This window comes from Pipra filicauda, unplaced genomic scaffold, assembly GCF_003945595.2.
Source record: "Pipra filicauda isolate LSUMZ 115617 unplaced genomic scaffold, ASM394559v2 scaffold58_size5111680_pilon, whole genome shotgun sequence".
In the NCBI taxonomy this organism is placed as follows: domain Eukaryota; kingdom Metazoa; phylum Chordata; class Aves; order Passeriformes; family Pipridae; genus Pipra; species Pipra filicauda.
In genome coordinates this window covers 241,763-263,149 of record NW_024104742.1, presented here as the reverse complement: position 1 = coordinate 263,149, position 21,387 = coordinate 241,763, and positions in this window count along the sequence as shown.

The window sequence follows — 21,387 nt, the reverse complement described above, 5'->3', positions numbered from 1 at the left end:
GCCTGGCCCCTTTTGGGCTAATTGTACTAATTAGGTCATATGGGGCAGTGCCCTGACAGAGCCTCAGCCTTATGTTTAACTTACACCAGGGAAACAAGGCACAGTGGTGGTGAGAAGGGGAGGAAGATGCCTGCTGAATGAGTATCTACTCCACAAAGAGTGTTCAAGGTCCACCAGAAAGCACAGAGCTGGGGCTTACCTCCTGCTGCAAGTGTACCCTGTGTGAGGTGAGACATCCAAGGGAGTGAGCTCAGCCCTGCGTGGGGAAAAGAGGAAAAACAAGCCTCAGAAAGGCTCTGGGTCAGCACAGGTCCCAGGGCAAAGCAAGGCATGGTTGCTGCTGCCACCTCCCCAGGGGACTTTCCACAAAAAGATGCTCTGGGAAGGGGGGAAATCACATCAGATGGGGGAATGATCAAGACTACCCCAAGAAATCCTGCCCAAGGGGAGACCCCAACCCACTCCACAGTTATCTGAGCTCACTGCTCTAGCTCACCATAGGCCTGTCAGGGATAGTGTTGCTGTATCCCAGAGATCTATCCATGCTGCTGTCGGCTGCACTGCATCATCTCCAGGATCCTCGCTCTGGGGGCAACTGGGAGCTGCCTCCGTGACATCAAGACTCATGTTGCATGACTTAAGCACAATTTAAGTGTGGAGCAGAAAAACTATATGCAGAACCAGCAATTGCAACACTGAATTAGGGCTGGTCCTGGCTGAAATTCAGCAGATCGACACCATCAGATTTTGTTGGTGGCTGAGACAGAACCCCCTCGGCATTTTTAGATGACTTTGTGATAGTTATCTTCCCTTTCTACTATTTGCTTTACGCTTGGAAAAAAAGTTATCTCGGGAGTCCTTTGAACATTAAAATTTATGCCATGCATGCTACTTTCTTCAAATATTTTAAAATATTCGAAACGTAAGAACCTTGGCACAGTGCCCAGGATCCTGCCTTCTCGGATAAAAGTTTCAGATAACTGACACTTCCAATTACCATTTCTCCCTGAAGAGGTCATCTCTGCTTCAGCTCCAGAGCAGAGCAGTGGAGGTACCAGAGGTCCCCGAATTTCACAAAAGGTTAAAAAATCTGCATGGGTGCTAATTAAAGCCAACGCACTCCGTGTCTGACCTAGTTCTGCCTTGCTTTCAGGAGGCTTTACCTGAGTATCTTTCAAACCACTCAAAAATTAAAATGGTTAATAATGTATCAGAGCCAAACGTTACCCAGGGGCTCGCGGCGTGGGGAAGATCAGTTTTGCTGGCAGATGCCAACATTCTTAGTGACCGAGGGTGGGGAACACTACCAGCCTCATTCTCTGCCTTTACTCCCTTTGTGCACACCTTTATGACACTTACTGATGCCCCAAACCTTTTTTAGCTGGTTTCTGTAAGTGTTAAATATCATGCTGGCCAAACCAGGAGGTAGAAGTTGGCTGAATTGTTCATCTGGTCCCCAACACACCCATCTGTACACTGAGACTCTGCTATGAAAAACTTGTACGTATTCCTACAATATGTGTATCACTGTCTCCTCTCAAGGTTTAATTTCCTGGGATAAACAGCAGGGCATTTCCGGGCTGAGGAACAAGGGCTTAGAAATTTTGCTTTTTGCTTCTGCTCCTTGCATTGGCATCAGCTAAAATATTTATCCAGGAAAGTTTCGTTTTACCATATTTTTTACTCGGCTGCCACTTAGTGGCAATGCAAAGTCATAGCTCGGGGAAAGGCACGGGCAAACCCACAGTCTGCAAATCAATCTGGTGTTTCAGTGACTCTTCCCAAGGCTGTGGGGCAGGTTACTTGCTCACTAATTCATCTTTCACTCCACTTTCCACAGGTTACGAAGAATGTTATGGAGCCCCATCTCATCTGAAAAAGCATTAATAATATCACAGTCACTGTGAAGGCAACGGCCGCCTCTCAGTGCTTTTTTTGTTCATAAAAGAAGGTTGGCGGTGTCCACCAGCACACACCTTGAAGGGACTTTTAGAGGTCAGCGTTGGAAGTGCTCACCTGCCCCTCAGCCCCTCACAGTGGGGCAGATACAGCATCACACGTGGGTCCGTTGCTGCTGCAGCCCAGGAGAAGGGTCTGTCTTCCGGGGTTAAAAATATAGAGATGTTTCTTGCTGAAAAACCAAACTTCTGCAAAGTGAAGTGAGCTGTTTCATAAACCCCAGCACCATATCTCATGGGAATTCCCAGTGTGAGGTGAGGACATGTCCAAGCTCCAACTTGCCTGCTTGCTGCTCCTCTGAAGTAAAACAGCTGGGTTTTCAAGTTTCTGCTGAAATGTCAACATTTCCTATGGAAACAATGAAAAATGAATCATGGCATTGTAATTTTACAGGGGGCAATAACAGCAACATGGTAATTATCACACCAGGGCAGAATCTTAAAAAGCCAGGGGAGATTTTCAAGAGAGGGAGGTTGCACACTTTCTGTGGAAGCTCTGTGCTCAAAGTCTGGCATCCCTGAGACATCCCAGTTTTCATTTCCATAAGTTTCATTTCTATCTCCATAATTGCATTGGAGATATCAAAAAAGTATTTTTTTTTATTATTCTCCATGGAGGTAGAAGAGAAGGAGCTGAAATTACAGTGTACTGGAGCATTCACATTGCAAATGCTTGAAGTTTCTCTTGTTTTCTTTTCTTTTATAACCTGCATTGATTACTGTCAAGACAAATTTCTTGCTGTGAAATAGAGGTAAGTCCTTGTAACCAGACCCTGAACTCAAAGTGACAGTCACATTATCTAATTAAAAAAAAAAAAAAAAGAAAGAAAAAAGCCACGGTAAAAAAAAAAAAAAAAAAAAAAAAAAAAAGATAATATTCAAACCTCCCCTAAGGCCTCAATCTCACCTCTCACTCTAATCACAACTCCTGCAGAGGTACAACTTACAAAGTCACCCAAAGGACTCTCCCGCACCTGGGAGCACCCCTTGGGCAGTAACCCAGCACATACCATGGCAATGGCACTCTTGCAGGATAGGGTGGCAATTTGTATTCCCTTTCCCTCTCACATCAAGCAAATAAAGGATATCTCAACTCCATTTCCTTGCAGCATCTGAACTCATTTGGAGATCTCATCACACTGGGACCAGGTTGCAGATCTGCTTTGCCCTGCATAGCTTCAAATGTCATCCTGGGAGTGGAGGAGAAGCCCCTGCCAGCTCACACACAGGGGTGCTCTGGATCTCTAGGTCTGCTCTCTGCATGTGTGGGGGCCCCTCATCTTGTCCATGGGGGCCACAGCAGCACCCTGACACAGCAAGCTCAGAAATAGGTCAGCAGAAGCCATTTTTTGTGCTGTGGATTTCTTTGTTATGAAATTTAATGGTACTTCAGATTAGTTCAGCTGCTGAGAGCAGTTGGCATCCCATTTGAACAGCTCTACCTGCGCTGGCATTAAGATGAAATGTTTACTTTTCATACCTCTGCACTTTAAGCTGTGCTGCGGGAATCCAGCTTCTCAAAGCCTGAGCCTGCACAGGCATCTATTATCCCCTTTCATCCACTTTATCAATTGTCTCCTTGAGGAAACATTTTGCCAGTGTTGCAGATGATTAAAGGCTCAGGAGCAGCACATGCCAAGAGACAGCCAGGAGTGCTCTGCCATGGGACCATCCCCTGGCAAATGCAATGGGACCCTGAGCAGGTTGACTTCAGGCTGTTTGCCATTTCTGTCTGAGGGGAAATGGCACTGAAGGTGCAGAGAGATCCTCACAGTCAATCCATGGGAGCAGCAGGGGCAGGGTCTGCTCTCCTGCTGCCAGTATTTGTCCCTCCCCAGGAGGCAACGTCTTGCTCAGTGCACCTTGAAAAGCCCCATTTCATCTGGCACCCACTGATGGTCAGCTCACAACCATCCCACCCGCCAGCCTGTCTGCAGCACAGGGAACTGGAACAAAAGTTGGCTCTGGTGGCCATTTCCTCTCTGTCTTGTGATATAGCACAGAGTAACACACAGCAGAGCAATCTGCTGAGAAACAATGCGCAAAAGGAATTCTTCATGGCTTCCATGACTTTGCTGGACTAATTTCCAACCCATTTTACTCACTTTGAACCATGAGAAAGAATCAGATGGGGCATCTTGACTGGTGCAGCTGGACACAGCTTTACAGCCAACTATACCTAAGAGGAAGCAGGGAAATTAACAGTTTTGCTAACAATTACACCTAGTTTACCTGGTCTAGGAAGAGCCATTTGACAGGCAGCTGCAGGAACAGGTAACATTTAGTTTGCTCCTTAACAAGAAAGAGATGAGAGTAATAACATGGAATCAAGAAATATAAACACACACAGAGTAAAAACAAATCACCCAAGTGGAGCAAAACACAAGTTGTCTGTTGTGGCTATTCAAACTCACAACATTTAAGGCACAACTGGTTATTGAGGGGGCTCTTGATCTAAAGATATTTTGCCTTCTTTGGGAGGATACCACAAAACACCCACTGGCCCTGGGGATTTTTGCTTGCCCATGCACGGAAGGGCAGAGGCACCAGGACATCCTGGGAATGCACTTGCAATGCCCATTTCATGCTCCCAATGCAAAGTTCAAGGCACTTTGTAGGTGGGAGAGATTCCCCTGGCCACCATCCCGAAGCAATGGGCTCGGCAGGACAGCTCTTTTTCCTTTGAGATAATATATTAGGGAAAATGGAATAACTGCATTTTTGTCAAAAGAGCAGCATTAAAATTCTGCCGTGCTAGCCTTGCCTTGCCCAGGGCAAGTAATTTTTTTGACAGGTGAATAAAATATCATTAGTTTCTCCACTGTCATCAATCATCAAAGTGAAGGCTGGGCGAGTAACCTCTCCAGACAGTCCTGGGGACTGCATTAGCCCCTGGTTTCTAAAGAAGCAGAGAGGGGCCAAGACAGGAGGCTCCCTTTATATCCAAATGCATGGGAGGCAGGCAGCTAAAACCTCTCCCCAACTTTGACTTTTTTCCCCGAAGTGTTAGAAGCTGACAACAGCATAGAAATGGAGATTTCACGTTGTCACTCCAGCCTTGCCCAGCTATTTGTGGCCAGGTAGCCCAGGCTGGGCTAGATATTGTATCAGGGCATTGCTGAGAGCAGCAGCATAAGTTAAGGAGAGAGAATGACAAATCTGAAGCTTTTGTCCAAAGGTCACACACTTGAAGCTTCTTTCGCATTTGTGTGAGTTAATTTACTTTAAAAAAAAAAAAAAAAAAAAAAAAAAAAAAAAAAAAATCTTCACAACAAAGAAAAATGAACAGAAATCTGTCCCTGAGACTGCCATGGCCGTGAACTTCCAAAGCTATTGTGATTTCAATAGAAGAATAGGAGACACTGCCATCGAAAATGCCATTGATATTGTAACAGATCATTGCCTAAATAGACCATAACAGCCCCCATTTCAATGGTTACTGAGAAACGCGTTAACCCCTTCCCGTCTGAGCGCCTGCACAATCTCTGCGTGACACATCAAAGGAGACACACCAGATAGTATGAATTTCACACCCTTTTTCTACCCCTGTCAGCTCCTCTGAGCTTCCCTGTCCCTTTCCTTTTCCACACCATATCAGAGCTACCCACAAGGGCAAATCCTTTTAAGCACAGGCAGAAAACCTGGGGTTAGTGCATTGTCTCATCTCCCCAGCCCCACTCCCCAAACCACCCAGGAGAAGGCAGAGCTTTCCCCAAAGGTCTGGAGCTCAGGGGCAGTTGAAATGCCAAAAATTTACAAAAAAAAAGATAGATAGATAGATAGATACTCTCTATATATGTAGAGATATATTTTTAATTTCCAGTGGACCAAGCCCCAAACCCTTCCAGCTCTGAAAGGGCTTTCAAAGAAAACAAAACCAAACAAAGTAAAACAACCCCCCCCTCCAAAACCAAAAAACCCAATAGTACTTTCTTTGAACTACAGCTCTTCTCTTCCAGACCCAAGGAGCCTATTCAGTAGACTCTCACCAAGCTCCTCTTTGAGGTTACTCATTTAGCTTGTTCTTAAACACTTAGCCATGTTCTACCTCTGGGACGTGAAATATTAAGTTACTACTGAAAATATTAAGCTAAACATCTTTCAAAATGCGTCGTTCCTCCCTGTCACCTTGATTTACACATCTTGGGGAGGCAAAGAATAAAAACAGGTTTCTTTGGAAAAAAAGGATGATTTCCATAATGTTCCACATTAATTGAATCTCAGTCCTTTAATTCTTTACTAATTGAATTTGTCATTAGTTAGCACAGGATATATGCCAGGCTAAGTAATGCTTGCAGAGCATCCTCCTGCTTTTCCTGCACCATGCTCCAGGCAAGCACTGTTCTGGATTTGTGACATGCTTTCTTCACTTTTCAGGCATGTACATATAGGTGCTACATATATGTGTATGAATAAATATAAATGTAAATGTAAATGTAAATGTAAATGTAAATGTAAATATAAATATAAATATAAATATAAATATAAATATAAATATAAATATAAATATAAATATAGCATGCAAACCCCTCTAATTTCCTGTCTTATTCAATTGTTTATCTTGAGTTTCTGTAGGCTGATTTTTCCCTATGAAACACTACCCTGTTATGCTCCAGCTGTTTGATGTTTCATGACTTTAAAAGCTCTTTTCTACAGTCTTGATGTCTCTTCTACGGAGGAATATGAATCAGAAACATAAGTGCTCCAGATTTCCATGGGGCAAGGATGCCTGGCACCAAGCTGGGACCTGTCTCTCTGCTGGAAGTTCACAGCCATGGCTCCAAGTCTCTGCTCAGTAATTTGCCACCCAAAAGTCCCATGGGGCCACCAGCCACATAGGGATACTTCCTGGAGCTTCCAGATGTTACCAGGCAGCTTTGAATTAAGAGATAATTGCAAAAGGCAACTACACTCTTTGGTGAATCCTGCAGGAAATGGAGGTCCTGGAGAGGACACTCCTTAGACTGAGGATTCATTAATCCTAATGAAAAGACCAGGGGTTCATTAATCCTACACAACTCAGGCTGCTCAGGGTCTCCTGGGAAGCTCCTCAGCTCCTTCTGACATCTCAGGGAGAAACCCACCTGTGCAGAGCCTCTGGCAAGGCCCTGGGCACATCCCCCAAAGTGGCTGCTATGGGAGCAAAGCTCTTTGCAGCTGGGGGCAGCTGGACCAGTGGCTGCTTTGGGAGGTGCCACAGGGGTGACAAAGATAATCTTGGTGCCTGGTACGGACAAATGCAACACCCAGACAGGCAGAGGTACTCTTGGTGCCTGACAAGGCAAATGCAATGCAAGGGCAGGGTGGGGTGCTCTCAGTGCCTGGCATGGATGAGTGCAGCCCTCACACTGCAGCCCACTTCATTGCTAAGGTCTGAGCATGATCAAGACACCAACTAGGACATTATTTTCTTCTCGCTTCTGGGGAGAGATGGCTGTATCTTCAATTCAATCCCATTATTTATGAGTCTTAATTACTTTTTATTTTCCAGAAGAGTCAGAGGCAAATAGCCATCTTGTAAACAAAAAGGTAACAGATTCAGAGAGTTGCCACAAAATGACTCCTATAACCCCCTGTCCTATTTCATAGAGACCTTGGGAGAGCCCAGCACAATGAGAAGTAAAGCTACACTTTGCAGGGCTTCAGTGGCAATTTCCTCCCCATATGTTTCTCAAGACATTCTGTTAATTTAGTTTGTCTATAATGAATTCTGTCATTATTCCAAACATCCATTCTCATGACCTAGTCTTATAGCATATCACCACCAAGTATCTTTTTTTGGCTATACAATCTCTCTGGGGAACTGAAAATTGTCTCCGTCTGCAGCACAACTATGCTGGGGAGCAGCCTGGAAAACAGATCCGAGATTATTCCTTTCTGTGTCAGTCATTTAAGCCTCTTTGTGTTAAAGTTGACATTTGTCTCGATGCTGTCTCAATAGGCCCCGCTGGCTGGGTTTCATTCAGTGCTCTGAGCCGGGGGGAGAACTTGCCTCTTGTTTTACTTTCAGGCCATTATTGTGCCAAAGCGTGAAGGGAGGGAGCTGAATAACCACAAACAGGTGAGGCAGGGAGAGGCTTTCTGTCTCTGCTCTCAGCTTGTGAGAGCTGAGCTCTTTGGATGCCTTTCAAAGCCAGGAGAAGCCAAAAGCAATAATCCCCACCATGGGAGCAGGCAGGAAGGAAGGGTATCTGGTGTTGGCCAGAGATGTCCCAGCACAGGGGAAGCGCATTCCCGCGCGGTGACATCGCGGTGAGCCAGAACAGCCTCTGCGGGGCCAGAAACGCAGAATCTGAACAATGTCCAAGCTCCACACCCACCCTGACTGGAGCTGCAGAGGAGCAGGGAGGCGAGGGAGGCTCTTTAAGTTTGTGCATGAGAAACGGTTGCTAAGAGTAAGAGGTCCTTTCATTAGCCACCGCTGCCTCTGCCTGCCCCTGTTAGCAATCCGTAGGTGCCAGATGTAGGCTTTTTGTCAAACCACAGCCATTTTTCCTCCCTTCTACTCCCTACCTCTTGCTTTCATTTAACCAGCGTTGCAAAAAGAGCTATTATTTTTGCCTGACCTTCACACAGTTGCAGGCTGGCTGGCAGTGGGTGGGTGCCAATGGGAAGTGCAGGGAACATCCTCCATGCTGAGATTGGATGTGGAGCTTCTGCTGCTCATGATTTTGCCTTCACCGTGCAGTGCTTCTATATCCATGTTTTCAGCACCAAGCCAGAAGGTGGCATTATCCTGAGACATCCCAAAAATGCCCTGTCCAAACCGTAACTAGAGCCCCTCAGAGGTTCCAAGGAGTAGGAAAAGCACATGCATGCTCCTGGAGGTGAACAGGATCAACTGTTATTCTCCCCCCTATTCCATCCACCCTGGAATTTCAGTGACAACTCCAGTAGGAAGGTTTGGCTCACGCAGTCCCCCTGTTCAGGAAGGCTCTCCAAGGCATGGCAAAGCACATGGCAAAGCATCCCCCCTTTAGAGAAGCACAATTAGGCACCTGTAGGAACATTCCAGCAATATCTGCATCCTTGCCTCGGCCAGCATCCTGGCTCCAGCCCACGCTCACTCACTTCAGGCTCCATGTCCTGGGGAAATGTAAGATGTTATGCCAGCATTGCCCTGTAAAGAGAGAAAGGGAACAAGAGCGTGTTGTTTGGTAGCACCAGGCTTTGGCTCCTGCAATTGTGTGGGCTAATCAGCGGTATTACATGCATGTCCTCGTGCGACTTCAGACGCCTCACCCCAAAAGCTCCAGTAACAAGGGATTAGGGAAGAGGCTGGGGAAGTCAAAAACTCTCCACTGGAAATTTGTTTCAAGATGTTTACAGCCAGCTTCTGAAAAGAGTTTGCTTTGTCTGTGCTTTACCTCATGAGCCTAAGGATTGTGGGTGCTCGGGACATGCCACTGCCCTGCTCTCACCAAACAGCCCTGCAAAGATAAAAGCAACCAGCAGGGTTGTGGCACCCCAGGTTGAACCCATGCCAGATCAAGGACAAAGCATCTGTACACGTCATGTTCTCTCATGATAAAAGTCCTAGTTTAATTCAGACACTCACGCAGGCATGCAGGATCCCTCAGCAAACAGCAACACCACCCAGAACGCCTTGTGTGATGGAAACGAGCCCATTCCACTTGAAATATCCAGGGGCCACAGTCACTGATGAGGGGCATTGGAGGGGATATCCCTGTCTAGGCTGAAAGGTGTACACTTGCCCATGCCCAGCCCAAAATCTAAGAATTGCATGAAGCAGAATGAATATCCAGGGTTTCAGTGAAAAGGTGAACAACAATTCCAAAATGGGGAAGAAAATATCCACAGAAGCCATTCACATCATGGTGATACAGTTCCCTGTAGGAACTGTATGGGCAGATAACCCAAGCAGCCCAGCAGCTATGCTGGCCCATGCTGGCCCAGAGTATTCACTCAGCATCACTCCTAGTTGCAGATCTCAAGCACTTGAGCACCTTCATTTAGCTCTTTCTCAGCACCTCTTGTCTTATCTCTTTAGAGTTTAAGATCTCTAGGACAGAGCACCCATGGCACCCCAACCACCAGCACTTGCTGGCTGACTGCACTGAGCACCCATCCCATGGCAGGGACAGCAGAACACCAGCACTCCCTGTCAGGACCACCTTGTCACAAATGTTTGTGGTAGAAACAACAATTTCTCTTCTCAGGACCCAGTTTGGACCAATGCATGAAAGAAAAGGTTTCCCAGCCAACACTAGCTGGCAGACCTGGTTTGTAATCAGCCAGGACAGATGGGAACATACAATGCCCTGAACCCAATCAAGAAAACATCCCAGGAATGCCTGGTAATGCAAACCTTTAGAGGGGTAAAACGGTCATTCAAATCAGAGCAGGAAGATTGATTCCAACCTAGGAGAAAAGCACAAATCAAACTGATTTCTATCCAGGAGGAAAAAAACAGTTTGATCTGCAGCAAGGCTTGACAGCAAATTAATTCAAACTTTTTCAGATTCCAAGATAAAATAATACAGTGGAGATCTGAATGCACAGGCACTGAGGAAAGCTGTGTAAGTCCCGTCTGGATATTTTGCAAAACTAACAGAGTGGTTACACTCAAACTCTCATGGGCATCACTTTCCTCCCAGGAAGCATCCTTTGCTTCTCAGCTTTACCCGTAAACCACATTTAAACCCTCTGTGTCACTGTGGCAGTAAATAATCACCATCCCTTTGGAAGAGCTTGGGCAGCAGCTCCAGTTCGTGCTAGAGGTCACCTCCTCTTCTTAAAATTTCCCTTCAATACAGAATTATAATCTCATGTGTCAGTATGAATTTTGGTTTATAAAACAGGCATGCAACACATCTAGAAGAAAAATTGCACCTGTCAAATGCCCTACCCCATGAAATAAACCTGTGCAATTTCACTTTTCACCTAGTAAATACCCAAGCGCTCTTCAGAGCGGCCCCTTCCAGTATTCAAATCTGTTTCCATTAATATTAGAAGTTAGGAGGGTTTGGGAGAAAAGGAAGGAATTGATTAAAAGCAGATGGTATTCATTATCTTGCTAATCACAATCCTGCAAGGGTTTTTACAAAGAAAAAAGAGAAAGAAAAAGCAACATCAAGAAAAGGTCATGCTAGTACTTTTCAAATAAAACATTAGAAAAATAACACTTCCAAGGATTTGCTCCTCTCTCATGAGAAAATCAGCTTGTTTCATATCACAGCTAAGCCATGCTGGGAAAATGTCTTTGTGATACAGTCATCATTCTCACATTTTGTGCTGGGACTGCAAACTTTTGCTGAATGTCTGAGAAAAAAACCTGTTGAAAGGATCATTACCACGTGCACCATCCCACAGCCTCCAGTGGCACTGCTGTACTTCCCAGCCTGCTCTTTTCTTTTTTTTTTTTTCCTAAAGGGAAGTCACAAATAAGCAAATAAAGCAAACAAAACCAAATAGAACTAAAACAAGTAAGCAGTTTATTGGCCGGAACCAGTGTAGTGTAGGAAAACCCAAGGATGGATTGTTTGAGCTGACTGGCTGGAGGTCATTCTGAACAATTTTCTTGGGAGGATTTTCACTCCTGGTATCTGATCCTTCTCCCATTAAAGTCAATGAAAATGTTGTTATTAAGCACCCATAGCGCTGAGAGAGGGTGACATGCCTATACCAAAGGCCTTGGCACTTTTTCACATTATAAGGTCCCCAGATTCCAGCTGGTCATACTCAGCCTTGGTTTGGGACAGCAGAACAGAATGACAGTCACCAGGAGAGGGAGGCTTGAGAAGGAAAATCCCAGTGGAATTTCTAACGGCAGGAGCACAATTGTTAACTTGTTCACCACCACACTCTCCTCTGGCCTTTCAAAACCCACCAATTCTTCACAAAAACTCCCCAGAAAGTGTGTGAAACCAAACCTGTGGGTGGCCCCGGCCACCTCTGGGTAGCCAGGGCAGGGGCTACCAGTCTCCACAAGATAGCAGCATCTTGGGGTGGGTTCAGCGAAGACAGAGTACAAAATCCAGTTAGGATATGCTCAACCTCCTGGAATGAGAGGCACTAGGAAACCACCAGCAGTTACCCCTGACAATAGACTTTATTCTTTTCCTATTATATTCTTTTTAAAATAGGAAGCGGTTTTACAACACGCAGCCAAAATATTCTGCAAGTAGACATGGTGCTACATAAGCCAAAAAAGCTATACACTGGTGAGATTTTGTGGTCTTCAGGCTGAGATTTCTAAGCAGCTATTTATATGATAATTTATTTTTTAAACCACAATGACTCCAGGCTGCCCTGAATGGCAGTAGATTCATTGTTAACAGTCTTTCTGTGCCATCTCACAAGGTACTAAATAGCTCAGAGACAGCTGAGTCCCAAATATGCCTCAACTCCACTCCTGCTCCCTGTCTGGGTATGTACAGCACTTCCATGCTGATATTTAGACTTGACCTAAGGTTTTCCTTCAGCTATCACCTCAGCTTCCCTTGCTGTCATTTATTTACCCTCAGGTCAGTCCCTTTGCAACTCAGGGTTCCTGCCTGCAACACATTCCATTTTCAAGATGAGGTGAAAACGTGTGAAATGGAAAGATAGATGTAGGTCTGTTTACAGGCACACATACAAGAAAAACAAGGAGACCTGTGAACAGTTAAACTTAGGAAACCCAGTTTTCTGCAGCTTTCACTTGCAGGTTTCTGAAGGCAACTGAGGTAGAGGCTCACACTACAACCTTCTCCCCAAACTTGAGTCCTTCTTTATAATTCTGCTACTTAATTTTATAAAATTTAGAAAAGCTTGATCTCTCTGGCATACCAAACCACATATCAGACAGGGCTGGAATCAGGCAATGGGGCTAGAAATATTTCCTTTTTTACCTAAGCACTGTTATCTTACGAAACCAAATGAAAACTCCATTCTTTGAATAAATGAGGAGGAATCACACTGTACCTTCATGGAGTTAAAACTGGTCTCTGCATCCCATGTGCATGCAGAACTGCTGTATATACAATAGGCAGAGTGTAGAAGTCTGTCCCCGCTGCAGTGAAGAGCACCAGGAGCTGGGCACCACATAGGGGTTTGGCTCTCATTGGGAAGTGGATGCTTTGGGAGACAGGAGACACCCACACAGTTCCAGACCTGTGAGTCACTGCTTATGTCAAGGGCTGGTCCAGCACTGCATTTAACACCCATCTTTTCAGGCCTAAGCTGTGAGTGCTCCCAACATGAGATGGAAATAAAACCAGAGCACAGCTGGAGCAGCATAAGAATCACTTGAGAGGAAAATGCAGGACTACAGCACCTCCTCAAGGAGCATGGCAGTATTCAGAGCTGCCTTTTCCATCATCCCTATGCTCCAAGTCTGCTTGAGAGTTAAACCCAACTGTGCCTGCACCAGGGCATTGCAGGCAAGGGCTCACCATTCCCCCAAGCCCTAGTTTGCCCATTATTTTGCCTGCAAGTCCAAGTCTCTCTGGTGCTTGTGAGAGGGAAGCTGGAAAGCATGTATTTCTGGTTAGCACTCATTAAATAAAAAGATCCCAGATAAAAGAAAGGAATACAGTACAGTATGTAATGCTGACCATCTGAAAGATAAACAGCAGCCTGGAGTCCTCTGGGGCTCTAAGTTATCTGGTTAAATAAACCACCCCACCCTGTGTGCTGAGAACAAAGCGGGCTACGTGGTCCTGGCGGGCTGCGCGGTGACCGCCCGGCGGTGAGCTCAGCCCAACACCAGGCCAAGAGAGACCACCACACCCAAGAGAAGCAAAACCCTTCAGGAAACATGATTCTCCTTCACATCAGTTTTTGTTTTAATAATTTGGGCTTGCTTCCATTTAACTTCCCTGACCTGCAAGCAATGCTGCTGGGTCAATCTTCTGCTTGCCCAAGGCTACAGATCAAAAGCTCCCCCTTCTTTCTCACTCCTCCCTCCACACATATAGATTATTTAAAGAAGGGGAAAAGAACCCCATAGAACAAGCCATCTTTCATTTTAACTTCACAGTCAGCATCACACACAGCTATTTTGGAGAAGGACAAGGAAATATCCCCGGTATTCCCACCTTTGCCACTGGAGCCCATTTCCACTCCTTCCCAGCTGAACACTGTGAGCTGCCAGAGTCACACAATGTGCTGTGATCCTTTGGTGAAGCCAAAACCAAGACACCTACACAGAAGTGGAAGGAAAGGCAAAACATCTTGACCACGCTCCCAATCCAGCTGGGCTTTTGGGCTAGGGACTGGTGCCCGAACCCAGCAACTCCTTGATGGTCCCAGTTGCAAACCTTCCAGAGCATTAGTCTTTCTCCCTCACGCAAGTCATTTGGCTAGATTAGGACTAGATCTTTCAATAATATTCTTTGGGGTTAGGACTAATTATGTCAGAACTTCAGCCCAAAAGGCCAGCTTCTCAAAGCAAAGCATACTTACCAGGCAGTCACAGAGGCAGAAGGGACATTTGTTCATCATGTACAGTGGGAACATCAAAATTTAGCCGAAGGGAGGTTTCCTTGGCTGGAAAGACACCACCAGCAAAAATAAATGTGCAACATATTCCTTGCAATATTTCTTAGATTTTTGTTTTTTCTTTTTTAAACATGGTGATTTTGGGGCATGGGGGAGGTTTGGTGGTCAAAGTCCTTGGGGACTTTAGCCCTGGGAATCCAACCTCATTACTTCTGCACATGTGGCACAACACAACCACGTTATCTGCATCCAGGGAGAACATCCCTGAGCCCCCAGTGCACAGAGCACAGGAGCAGCCATGGGAACTTCCAGAAGCTCCCTGGGTCTTGGGAGAGCAGCTTTGCAGGAAAGGCTCCAGCTGAGCACACAAGGTTTTCCTCAAGACAAAATGCCTTTCTCCCTTTTTTCTTTTTATTTTTTCCCCCTTCTCACTGAGTTGATGGGAAACTGTTTGCAAAACTAGAAACATCCCCTGTGGAAAAGTCTGAAAGAATTCAAAATGAGTGAAACAGCTGCATTCTTTAAAAGTCACTGGAGTGGAATTTGATGGAAGGTAAGATCTACTCCATAGTGTTTTCTAATGCCTTTAAGAATTCAGTGGCAGAGATCTAATTTTCTGTTAAGTTCCACAAGGAGCTTATGAACAAAATCCATCGAGATAAAACTCTCTGTTTAGTACCATATGCTTAAGGTTTTTTTTCTTTCTTTCTTTCTTCCTAGATAATCAAACCTTCACCTAGATACTAAAATGCAGAGGTTTAGCTGTAATTCTAAGATAGAGCTCATACACTGGAAGACAGATCATGTCTCGAGCATATTCTGAAACATACTTTTAGGTATTAATTCTGTTATGAAAGCACTAACATCAGCCCCCGACTTCAGATGGAGCTGGCTCGCACTCACAACAGAGTTAATCACACCGATACATGTGAAAACCACCAAAAAGAAATACTTTCTCCAGGCATATGGCATCAGGAGCATCTGATTGCTAGTTTGCAAGATGGACTCACAGGTTTGCTGGTCATCGGAATAATTTAGAAGTTATTACCTCATTTTTGGGGATCCCTTTTAGAAATGAACAGTTTGTGATCAGACTACTTTTCACCTGGATTTTAGTGCCCGAAGAGCACAGACCTGCTCCAGCTCCTCCACTCAGAAACCCTGACTATAAGGATGGGAAGGGATCTGTTTCTGAGTAGCAAATGGAGGACACCATCCCTCATTGGATATGTGTCAATTGCAAACTGCTCAGCACAGAAGAAAACAGACACAGTGCTGACACAGTGTGCAGAAGTTACCATGATGATGCACATTACGTTTTGGAACTCGATCTCCAACTGTTTGAGTTGGAAAGGCCATGGTGAGGATCAGCATCCTGTGGTTCCATGAAGTCCTGTAGCACTGGGAGCTCCCACTGCAGTTTGGGCCACAAATGCTGCCCTGACCTCCCTGGGCTGCCACTGCACGCTCAGAGACTGGAATACAGAGATGGAGTTAGAGCCAGTGGCAGCAACTCAAGTGGGATGATGTATCACTGCACAGCAGTTGGCCCTGATTGGGAAAGACATTACTGGGAATTGCCTGAGTCAAACAGGAAGTTTTGGGTCACATCTCTGAGGAGAGTTTCTAACCTGCTCTTCCAAATGAAGTCACATGTGGTCCTGCCACCTCCTAGGCAAGTCTTGTCAAGAGATTTTCTCAAGCTGCTGCCGTGATGAGGAACGTGCAATGAAAGCAGTCCAGCCCGGCAGAGCGAGGGCCAGCTGAATACTCACACAATTTCAACTGTAAATATGAGTATCTCACTTTTTATTTACCTAGAAGATGAACACCACTCAGAGTGACTGTAGCAATCATAATGTTTGGAGACTGGCACTCCAAGTCATGCATGTGCATAACTGGCTCCTTTAATAAAGCTGAAGACTGACACACTCTCTTACCCCCCTTCTCCAATCACTTATGCTTACAGTAGTCTCTAGGATTGTGTCCATACATATGCTTCCTAATTTATCTCATTAAGAAGGACATTACAGATGCTGCTGGTTTATTTTCATTGTCTTAAAGACACAGGCTGCACTGCTGGAGGCCTGGGTTTTGCCCAGGGAACATAATTGTTTTGAGATCACATGAATTTAATGAGATTTTGTCCCTATGAGAGCACTAAAAATACACATTTCCTGTCCACGTCACAGTCCCTGGTACAGATGTTCAGTTCTCTCAATATGTCACATCACACAGGTCTGCAGGAATACCAAGGAATTTCAAGTTAGTCAAAAGGGTTGGTGGCAGCGAATTCATATACGTTATGGTGGCAGATTTTTCGGCTCCTAAGACAATTGGTATGTTTGCACAAAGGAGAAGCAAAAATTAAATTCAGCTCAGCATTAAAATATGAACCACTAAGTTTTTGGGGTTTGCTCAGCATTTCAAGCATGAGATGGCACACGCTGGTGGCTCACGTTAACAGGAGAATCGCCATAATCCATCAGAAATGGCAACACGTGGCACTGGTGCAACGGGTGCAGAGCAGTAAATCAGGGGGTTAATGGGAGCAGAGAATCCTGCAGCAGCACTTCTAGCTTGCAGGTATTAGTCTTTGCTAGAGATATGTTCTATGTCTGTCCCTCCAAGGGGGTAACAGAAACAGAGAAGGGACTTGAAAAGATCCTACAAAATATGCCTCATACAAAACAAGGCATGAAACCAAGAACTGCTGATTGACAGTGCTGTGATGGCCCAAACAACACACTCAGGCCAAGTCCTCCTGGGAAGCTCAACTGAGCACAAATGCTTCATTTTCCAAGAGCAGTTCAGCTCCAAGCCTTGCATTTCCAGGCAGGAAAGGCAGCCAGGTCCCTCTCCATGGAAACTTAAATGCCCAAAGTGGTGTGAGCAGCTCTCCCCACAAACTCTTAGTTACATACAGAGAAAAGGATTCTGCAAGTCTGCAGAGGAGTGTTGCATCATGAAGTATCCCACATCACTAGTTTTTAGAGGGTTCCAGTAGGAATGAGGAGACTTATCCTGAACATTTTTCATGAGCATTTCTGCAATGCCAACACCGATCACATAGCTGAGCAGCACAGAAAGTCACACAGATACTTTGAGATGCTAACACAACACAAATAATACTTTTGTTGATCATTAGATCTGTTGGCAGCCACACACCAGTGCCCTGAAGGACACCCCAGGCAACCGAGGGAACTCTAAATGAAAAACAAGCCGTCAACCCGCCTGAGGACACAAGCTGGAGACAGCAGACGTTTCTAGGGGAGCATATTCCTCACTGGCTGCCATCTGGGAAAGCAGGAACTGTTTTACTTGAATGATACTCAGGATTTAGTTTTCAAGAGAAACTGCAAGGCAGGATACAAACAATGACACATTTGTCCCAGTGAAGCCCTGGGGCTGACACTGCCAGGGCAGGAGGTGCTCACAGTCTTGGAGCACAAACACCCAAGAGGGCACTAAGCAGCCCTGGCTGCTTGTTCTAGAACTGTTTAGCCTCCCAGGGTTGCACAGTGGGGTGGACACCCTGAAGAACCTGCCCTGGGATGGGTTTCCTGCTTTAGGGGATAATACTGTGCTTCAGATCCAACCCAGGCATTCCTCCTTGATTTTATGGACTTAGTTTGCTCTCTGCAAATGCATGTAAGGATATAAAAACAACAGCAAGGTACCTTTGGCTCTTAAAAATCAGCTCAGATTCCAAGGATAAAGTGACAGTTTAAGAAGACTCGCAGGATTACAATTCCTCCATTTCTGGCATGCTTTTCAGGCATTCAGTGCTAGCTGCTGTACACAAGGAACCAGGTCACAATCCCTCAGGTGCACCCTCTTCCCACAGCTTTCCGTTCAGCTTCAGTGCTACTGATCTCAGCCCATCATGCACAACCAGGTGGGAATCTGGGACAGGGAGGACAGGTGCAAGGCTCTCACTGGACACAACAAAATGGAATAAAAAGCCTGAATAGAGAATCAAGAGGTGCTGCTGAACTCCTGATGTCTCTGTTGTTCAGGTTTCTCCCTAAGATCCCACTGACCCAGCCTCTCTCATATTTGCCCACCTCACCTGTAGGAGTTGTTGGCAGCAGCAAAGACCATTTCTTGCTGTGTGCTCAGTCATTACCCAAAAGCAGGACCCCAGGCTGGATGTCAGCTGCTAAGGATGAGCACAACCTGGGCCCTAGTCACACCTGCTGTGACAGCAGCTCTGGGATGCCCAGGCACCAGCTGGAGCTGGAGCTTGTCCGTGTCAGACACAGCAGTTATATCTGAGAAGCTTAAATATAAAAAGTAAAAAATCACAGATTATCATCAACAGCACTGCTGATACACAGTGTGCAAGAGCTTGGATCCCTACAAATGATGCCAGTCTCCAGCCCTCACCAAGCACTAGCCAGGAGGATGCCACTGGAGCCTGTGGCAGTGCCAGCATGCCCAGACAATGCCGGGGCCGTGGTTCCTCACCCACCCCCCGCTGGAGCCCACTCGGAGCCCACACTCCCTGTAGCTGAGTTGGCAATGCCATCTAGTGCATACAGGCAGAAACAGCACAGAGCCCACGGGTGGGCAGGTGTGCACAGACCAGATGTGCAGCCCAGATGTGTCCTCAGCCAGGGTGACGGCACCAGGGTACTTGTGCCCTTGCCACACTTGTGGCCCTTGTGCCACACATTCATTCAGGCTGATGCATTGCCTGCCCTGGAGTTTTCCCACACAGAAAGAGCCTGGACTTATCCAGAAATCCCCACTTGCCTGGAGAGGGAAGGGAAATCCTTCCCTTTCCCAAAAGGCTTTCAGCTGAATTTTTCCAGCTACATCAGCCTGTGGTCATTACTGCCAATATACAGCTCCACATTTTGGCTCTCTGGCGTCACTCAAATGTAAAACATCTCCCACACAAACATTTTTTTGTGCAAGGCAAACACTCTCTCAGTAACTAGAACCATTTCTCTTAGACATGAATAAAGGGTGAGGTTTCTTCAGACAAAGGAATCGAAGGTTTCCTTTTATTGAGAGTGTTCTCTGACGCAGACTGAAAGCTTTGGCATTTTGGGCTGGGATTTTTTTCTGAGTGCCTACTTTTAAAAAAATATACATATAGGTCAATTATAATTTTCTTCTTGTGCAACTTTTCTGGAATTCCACCAGTGATTTAAAACAATATTTTTTTTTAAACAGTAATAATTTGGCTTTTAAAAATATTTTTAACTGAAAAAAGATACGTCTTTCACCAAGAATGTGTGACCTCTACAAACAAAATATTTCAACAGCTATTGAAAACAGATACTTTGTTAAGAAAATGATGAGTTATGAACTCTTTGTTTTGTTGAAAAATGGGTCCATTTCTAGCTCTAAGATGCAGCTCATTCCTCAACTGTTATTTTAAGTTGTTCTTCAATCTGATTTAAAGGAAACAACCTTTTTCCCAAAGCTTTCCATTTTTTCCATACCTTTAAGAAAACATTCAAGAAGACTGTTCTTCATTACAAACCCTTTGCCTTATAGTTGCTTTATACACTTAATAGGCACAAAAAGTCAGAGGAGGGGGAAATTGGTCTACCTGGGCCTAATTTAGAAATAGAGTTTAATATATAAACCAGGTCCAACCCACTCATCACTGCTGCGTGTAAGAGCCCAGGTTGGCTCCCGCTGTGACGTGGAGATAGAGCAGAGGGGATATTTCAGTGGCTACTGATGTGCTCCAAGGGTTAAATCCACCTTGGCCACGCACGGACCAGCAAAGCCTCCCTGTAGATGAGGCTGAAGCTGTCGGGGCTGGATGAAGCAGGACCGGAGCAGGCTCAGTCCGACTGCTGCTGGAGTCAGCGGGAGCCACTCTGCAGGCTTGGAGCTAAGTCAGGGCTTAAATAGGAACTGGAGGGATAAAAGCTTGTGGGATCAGGCCTTAAACCAACAGCTCCTGACTCGGTACAGCCTCAGAGAATATCTAAAATAACCAATATTGTTACAGGTCTGCATGTTAAAATAAATGAAAATCAATAATGTTAATAGACATTAATTCACGCTAATAGAATCACCGCTCCAAAAGCGGAGTTAATAAGCCCAGTTAGACCACTACCACTGTCTACATATTAAAAAGATCCAAAACATTTAAATACTGACCACATTCCTTTGAAATTAATAGTATTTCCTTTGGATTACGCATTGATCTTGGCTGAGCCATGCTTGACATCTGGAGCAGTTAAAATAGCAACCTGAACAGCCCTAGTCTGCCACTAATTTTCAAAAGTTAAAAAAACCCCACAATTTTAACTTATGTGCTCTCATTAAAACCACTCTGCTGTCTCAGTGCTGGGCCCGGAAGAGGAGAGCCAGGAATACACTGAGCATGGATGGATTAGCTGAGCTGCTGCCAGGGCTGGGGGTGGCTGTACCACCACAGCCCCAGCTGGTCTGAGGTTAAGCCCAGGGGCTGCTTACAGAGGTCCCAAAAATCCCTGTCTTCCTAGAGGAAAGAGACTGCACAGAGCCAGAATTTTCACTCCCACAGTGGAGACATCATTTCACTGCTCACTTTCACAGGAGTCTGCGTTCACCACAGCCAGGACTGTTCCTGTGCTCAGCTCTGAGCCATAGTCCTGTCTGCTCCCAGGGATGTGCAGCCTCAACACAAACCTTTATCACTGGTGGGGCTGGAGAGGTTTTGGGTGCTGGTGGGATTTTTTCCCCTCTTTGATGCTTTTGAAAAACAAGAGTGGAATCTATTGCTTCCTCCATTCATTGAGATAGGACAAAAATATATGTTTGGCCATGGTTTTACTCAAGTTTTTCATGCACCTCACAATTGTATATGTTTAGCAACTCCTCACAGCTGGGGTTCCTGCTTCTTTAATGCTCTGGGTGTGAGCAGCAAGGGCAGGACACCAATGAAGGGATCAAACCACCCTTTGCAATGCAATGGGACCAATTGACAGTGGAGGATATTTTTCCTTCCAGAAGCCTCAAATTAATTTCTGGT